The 6,727-nt window shown below is 31.7% G+C and overlaps 1 long non-coding RNA gene across 1 annotated transcript; it reads right to left on the bottom strand.

The window, feature by feature from the left end:
• Positions 1–5,871, bottom strand: LOC126617772 (uncharacterized). The gene is made up of 3 exons (XR_007621523.1): positions 4,922–5,871; positions 854–4,818; positions 1–477 (listed from the first exon to the last, which is right to left on the bottom strand). It is a non-coding gene; the product is annotated as an uncharacterized LOC126617772 (long non-coding RNA).
• Positions 5,872–6,727: the final 856 nt, after the last annotated feature.

Raw genomic sequence — 6,727 nt, 5'->3', positions numbered from 1 at the left:
ATAATTTCGGATGCATGACTAGATACAAGACTCAAAACCTACACGAACAGTATGCTATGAGCATGGCATGAATACAAGACTCAAAACCTACACAAGAAGGATTTCTTTCTGCTGTTGAAGGAATTACTTGTGCAACTCAAAAGTACAATCTTAAAAAAGAAAGAAAAAAACCTTTACATCTCTATGGCTATTTTTCTTGGAAGAATTGTCGAGATTTCATAGCGTCACGACCCAATATTATTGTCATCGATACTTAAACAACATAGACGAGTTCTCCAGATTTTGTTAAAGGGATAGAAAATGAAAAGCATAGATGTTGTTTTTCCAATATAAGCAGTGGTAGTTGTTTTGTTAGTTAGGTTTTGAATTTTCTGTTTTCTGCTGTTGTTGAAGACTGAAGAGAGATGCATTAAAATAAATTTTGGATATGGTTAGGAGCGTCCGTTGTGCGTAAGGTTTCTCTTTCTGGGTCCATACCTGCACTAGGAAAGCAATTTATAAGTAACAGGTTTACTGTCATATAGCATCACAGTTTACCAATGCAATGTTCCACCCATATCCCATCTTTTCAAAGTGTTTCAACTTCTTAATCTTCATTTGAGGATTACATCGACAAAAAAAATATCATTTGAATAAAAAATCATTTAGTCATCCAAATATATCAAACAACTCGACGGTGTGTGAGTATCAGTAATACTCACGATGAACCGTCCATTTATTTGACTAAAATGATTTTTTATTCAAATGATTTTTTGTATGTATTATCTTCAAATGAAGATAAAGAAATTAAACGAATTTAATTATAAACTTTATACATTTAAGATACATTATTCACAAGGAGTAAGATATGTACGTTATTCACAATGAGTGAGATATATACATTCCACAAGACAGCAAACTCGTTCTATGTAAGTCGTTCCGGTGAAATAGGCGTCCCTTCATTTTCTGAGATTTGTCATGTTCCACTGGCATCCCTCTCAGTGACTAGTCTGAGCAGCTGCTGGAGGTGCTGACTAAGCGTAGTTTGGTTGAATGTGGGAAAGTAGAGCGCAAGTCACGCAATTGTTTTGCTGCCCAAACCATTACATGGCTTAAGAGAAAATGAAAGGTATATTGGTCGCAAATCACAATCTTTGATGTGCACCTTGTGCCCTATAAAAATGTAATTCCAATCCAATTCCATGCATGTTTTTCAAGTCAAGCAAAAAGTAAAATATTATTCCATCTGCATCTGCTAAATGCTTTCATTCTACAACTAAACAAATTGAAACTTCTCTATCAAAGAAGACTAGAGGCACATGAAACACAATGTTCATTTCCTAAGATCAAGCAAGAGTTTTTCTTGTTTAAATTTGTTTTCTTTTAATTGAAGCGGGTGATATTCTGACCTATCTTTTAAAAGTTGACTAAAATAAGCATAAAGTTATGAATGGTTACACAATTGATACTTTTTACAATCTAACGAGCAAGTCAATTGTATACTGCTCTACCTAGGACCTTTTGGGAGCTCACTGGCTTCAGGTTCCATCAGAACTCCGAAGTTAAGCGAGTTTGCACGAGAGTATTCGCAGGATGGGTGATTCACTGGGAAGTTCTCGTCTGAGTTCCCAGAAACAAAACCGTGAGGGTGTGGTAAGGGCCCAAAACGGACAATATCGTGCTACAGTGGAATCGAGCTCGGGATGTGGTGGGCCCAGGCCGGGATGTGAGAGTTAAGGTTGTTGGTTTTTTGTGCTTGACAAAGAACTATGAGGATGAAACTCAACATTTGCTGAAAATAAGGTTCTAAAAGACGCTAGACGCTAGACGCTAGACGCTAGTCATGTGGCATGCTAGGGCCTAGTGCCTAGCGGACTAGATGAATTTAAGTAAATTTATTATATATCATATAAATAAGTGTCAACTTATACTTAAAAAATACATAATTGCATTGTAATACATAAATTGTAAAATAGAATGATATGTAGATTATAAAGTATTGGAACATAATGAAAACATGGGAAACAATAATATGATGTTGTTCATCTAAGTATTCAACAAGTCTTTTACAATATCTATTTTCTGTCAAAGTGAGGGTTGCGACCTAGGCAGGTCTGGGCAGGCTAATAGGCGCATAGGTAGTCTAGGGTGGGTGCATAAATAGGTCTATGCGTCATTTCTTAGTTTTCAAACGTCTAGGATTATTGGGGCGGTGGCCAGCTGCCTAGGTAGCGCCTAGGCAGCGGTAGGCAGGTATTTTTAGAACAATGGCTGAAAGTAGGCCTAGCAAACGGGTCGTGTCTGTCGTGTTCGTGTAACACCTGTTATTTTAACGGGTCGTGTCGTGTCGCACCTGTTATCTTAACGGGTCCTTAACAGGTCGGGCCACTTTACCCAACGGGTAAAGTGAACCCGTTATGACCCGTTAAGAAAAATATAAATTTTCTTAAATTTGCACATACCACACATTACCACATAAATATTACTTCAAAACATTAAAACATATTTGTCATTTAAGTACTACAGCTACACTCGAAAATAATAGCCTAATAAAAAAAACAAGTTTGACGGTTGTGATCTCGAAGCATATACAAACAAGTTTGTGATTTTGGGCGTATGCGATCTCGAAGCATATACAAACAAGTTTGACGGTTGAATCGTTAAAATTAGTTTCATAGAATTCGTATCCCATCAAAACGATAGATTCATTAACACGTAGAGTTTATTTATACTTTCATTAAGTATAACATCAGATTTTCTGGTATCCACTTGTGTAAATATTTTAAATTGACGATCAAATTCATTCATTGTATTCATATATGGTTAAGGAGTGTAGTTGTAAAAAATCATCAAAATCGGAGTTAAAATAACCGTTAAATCATGATTTTTTTCTTTTATAACTGTCGAAACATTTTGTCTAATTATTTGATCTCTGAATGTTCGTTTTTTGTGATTTTTGGGGTATGGGATCTCGAAGCATATACAAATAAGTTTGACAGTTGGATTGTTAAAATTAGTTTCATAGAATTCATATCTCATCAAAACGATAGATTCACTAACACTTAGAGTTTATTTATACTTTCATTAAGTATAACATAATATTTTGTGGTATCCACTTGTGTAAATATTTTAAATTGACAATCAAATTCATTCATTGTATTCGTATAGGGTCAAGGAGTGTAGTTGTAATAAATCATCAAAATCGGAGTTAAAATAACCGTTAAATCGTGATTTTTTGTTTTATAACCGTCGAAAAGTTTTGTCTAATTACTTGATCTCTGAATGTTTGTTTTTTTGTGATTTTTGGCGTATGCGATCTCGAAGCATATAAAAACAAGTTTGACGGTTGGATCGTTGAAATTAGTTTCATATAATTCGTATCCTATCAAAACGATAGATTCACTAACACTTAGAGTTTATTTATACTTTTATTAAGTATAACATAAGATTTTGTGGTGTCCACTTGTGTAAATATTTTAAATTAACGATCAAATTCATTCATTGTATTCGTATAGGGTTAAGGAGTGTAGTTGTAAAAAATCATCAAAATCGGAGTTAAAATAACCGTTAAATCGTGATTTTTTGTTTTATAACCGTCGAAACATTTTGTCTCATTACTTGATCTCTGAATGTTCGTTTTTTGTGATTTTTGGGGTATGGGATCTTGAAGCATATACAAACAAGTTTGACGGTTGGATTGTTGAAATTAGTTTCATAGAATTCATATCCCATCAAAACGATATTCACTAACACTTAGAGTTTATTTATACTTTCATTAAGTATAACATAATATTTTGTGGTATCCCTAGTGTAAATATTTTAAATTGAAAATCAAATTTATTCATTGTATTCATATAGGGTCAAGGAGTGTATCTGTAAAAAATCATCAAAATCGGAGTTAAAATAACCGTTAAATCGTGATTTTTTGTTTTATAACCGTCGAAAAGTTTTGTCTCATTACTTGATCTCTGAATGTTTGTTTTTTGTGATTTTTGGCGTATACGATCTCGAAGCATATACAAATACGTTTGACGGTTGGATCGTTAAAATTAGTTTCATATAATTCGTATCCCATCAAAACGATAGATTCACTAACACTTAGTTTATTTATACTTTCATTAAGTATAACATAAGATTTTGTGGTATCCACTTGTGTAAATATTCTAAATTGATGATCAAATTCATTCATTGTATTCGTATAGGGTCAAGGAGTGTAGTTGTAAAAAATTATCAAAATTAGAGTTAAAATAACCGTTAAATCGTGATATTTTGTTTTATAACCGTCGAAACGTTTTGTCTAATTACTTGATCTCTGAATGTTTTTTTTTGGTGATTTTTGGCGTATGCGATCTCGAAGCATATAAAAACAAGTTTGACGGTTGGATCGTTGAAATTAGTTTCATATAATTCGTATCCCATCAAAACGATAGATTCACTAACACGTAGAGTTTATGTATACTTTTATTAAGTATAACATAAGATTTTGTGGTATCCACTTTTGTAAATATTTTAAATTGAAGATCAAATTCATTCATTGTATTCGTATAGGGTCAAGGAGTGTAGTTGTAAAAAATCATCAAAATCGGAGTTAAAATAACCGTTAAATTGTGATTTTTTGTTTTATAACTGTAAAAAAGTTTTGTCTCATTACTTGATCTCTGAATGTTTGTTTTTTGTGATTTTTGGCGTATGCGATCTCAAAGCATATAAAAACAAGTTTGACAGTTGGATCGTTGAAATTAGTTTCATAGAATTCATATCCCATCAAAACGATATTCACTAACACTTAGAGTTTATTTATACTTTCATTAAGTATAACATAAGATTTTGTGGTATCCACTAGTGTAAATATTTTAAATTGAAAATGAAATTCATTCATTGTATTCATATAGGGTCAAGGAGTGTAGCTGTAAAAAATCATCAAAATCGGAGTTAAAATAACCGTTAAATCGTGATTTTTTGTTTTATAACCGTCGAAAAGTTTTGTCTCATTACTTGATCTCTGAATGTTTGTTTTTTGTGATTTTTGGCGTATGCGATCTCGAAGCATATACAAACAAGTTTGACGGTTGGATCGTTGAAATTAGTTTCATAGAATTCGTATCCCATCAAAACGATAGATTCACTAACACTTGGTTTATTTATACTTTCATTGTGTATAACATAAACACTAGTGTAAATATTTTAAATTGAAATTCGAATTCATTCATTGTATTCATATAGGGTCAAGGAGTGTAGTTGTAAAAAATCATCAAAATCAGAGTTAAAATAACCGTAAAATCGTGATTTTTTGTTTTATAACCATCGAAAAGTTTTGTCTCATTACTTGATCTATGAATGTTTGTTTTTTGTGATTTTTGGTGTATGCGATCTCGAAGCATATACAAACAAGTTTGACGGTTGGAACGTTGAAATTAGTTTCATATAATTCGTATCCCATCAAAACGATAGATTCACTAACACTTAGAATTTATTTATACTTTCATTAAGTATAACATAAGATTTTGTGGTATCCACTAGAGTAAATATTTTAAATTGAAAATAAAATTCATTCATTGTATTCATATAGGGTCAAGGAGTGTAGCTGTAAAAAATCAATAAAATCGGAATTAAAATAATCGTTAAATCGTGATTTTTTGCTTTAAAACCGTCGAAAAGTTTTGTCTCGGTACTTAATTTCTGAATGTTTGTTTTTTGCGATTTTTTGCTGATACGATCTCGAAACATATACAAACAAGTTTAATGGTTGCATTGTTGAAATTAGTTTCGTGTATCCCATCAAGTTCAATGGTGTGTGTGTATATATATATATATATTTATTTATTATGTAGATTTAAATCTATTTATTTTGTACGTATAATTATTATAGTTTTTAGGGGTATAAAATTTAATTTAAAACTTAATATATATATATATATATATATAATTATTATAGTTAAGGGGTATAATTATTATAATTATTTTAGTTAATATTTTGGAGGTATAATAATTTTAATTAATATTTTGGGGGTATAATTATTATAGTTAATTTAATATATATATATATATATATATATATATATATATATATATAATTATTATAGTATTTTTTAGGGTTATAAAATTATTAAATTAATATTCTGCTTATCGTGTATCGTGTTATCCACGTGTATACCCGAACCAACCCGTTATCTTAACAGATGCTTATTGGGTTACCCGATAAAACCTGATTCGTTATCATGTCAACCCAAACATCTGTTAATTTGGTGTTGTGTTGTGTCGGGTTATCGGGTCGTGTCAGGAATTGCCAGGCCTAGCTGAAATGACTCATAGCAGTGCTTCTTTAATGACGAATGCAATGGTCAAAGAATGTGGCATTTTCCTCGTGGCATCTCTATGGTAGTTCTCCAACTTTCAAGGTTTGTTTTGAAGCTACGTTTTTCATGTTTATCCCATGTAAGTTACTCTTATCCTTAATGAAGTTAAAAGGAAGATTTTTAAAGTTCTTTTTTGACAATTTTTAAATGACGGGGACCAATTTGAGTATGCAACTAACCCTTTTACAAATGGTAGAGACATAAAATACAAGACACCTTGTGAGTCAATCAGTATTAGTTCACCTAGTTAATATAAAATACAAGTTAGATTAGGACACGAGAGTTTGAAACTTGGGTATGGTACATGTATTTACTTAATGCTTAGAAGTCAAATTGGGAGATGTACCGTAGCGAGTCTTGAGAGTTTAATATTTGGGTTAAAAATTCAGAAA

This window comes from Malus sylvestris, chromosome 4 (genome assembly GCF_916048215.2).
Source record: "Malus sylvestris chromosome 4, drMalSylv7.2, whole genome shotgun sequence".
Classification (NCBI taxonomy): domain Eukaryota; kingdom Viridiplantae; phylum Streptophyta; class Magnoliopsida; order Rosales; family Rosaceae; genus Malus; species Malus sylvestris.
This window is presented reverse-complemented; position numbering and strand designations above follow the sequence as displayed.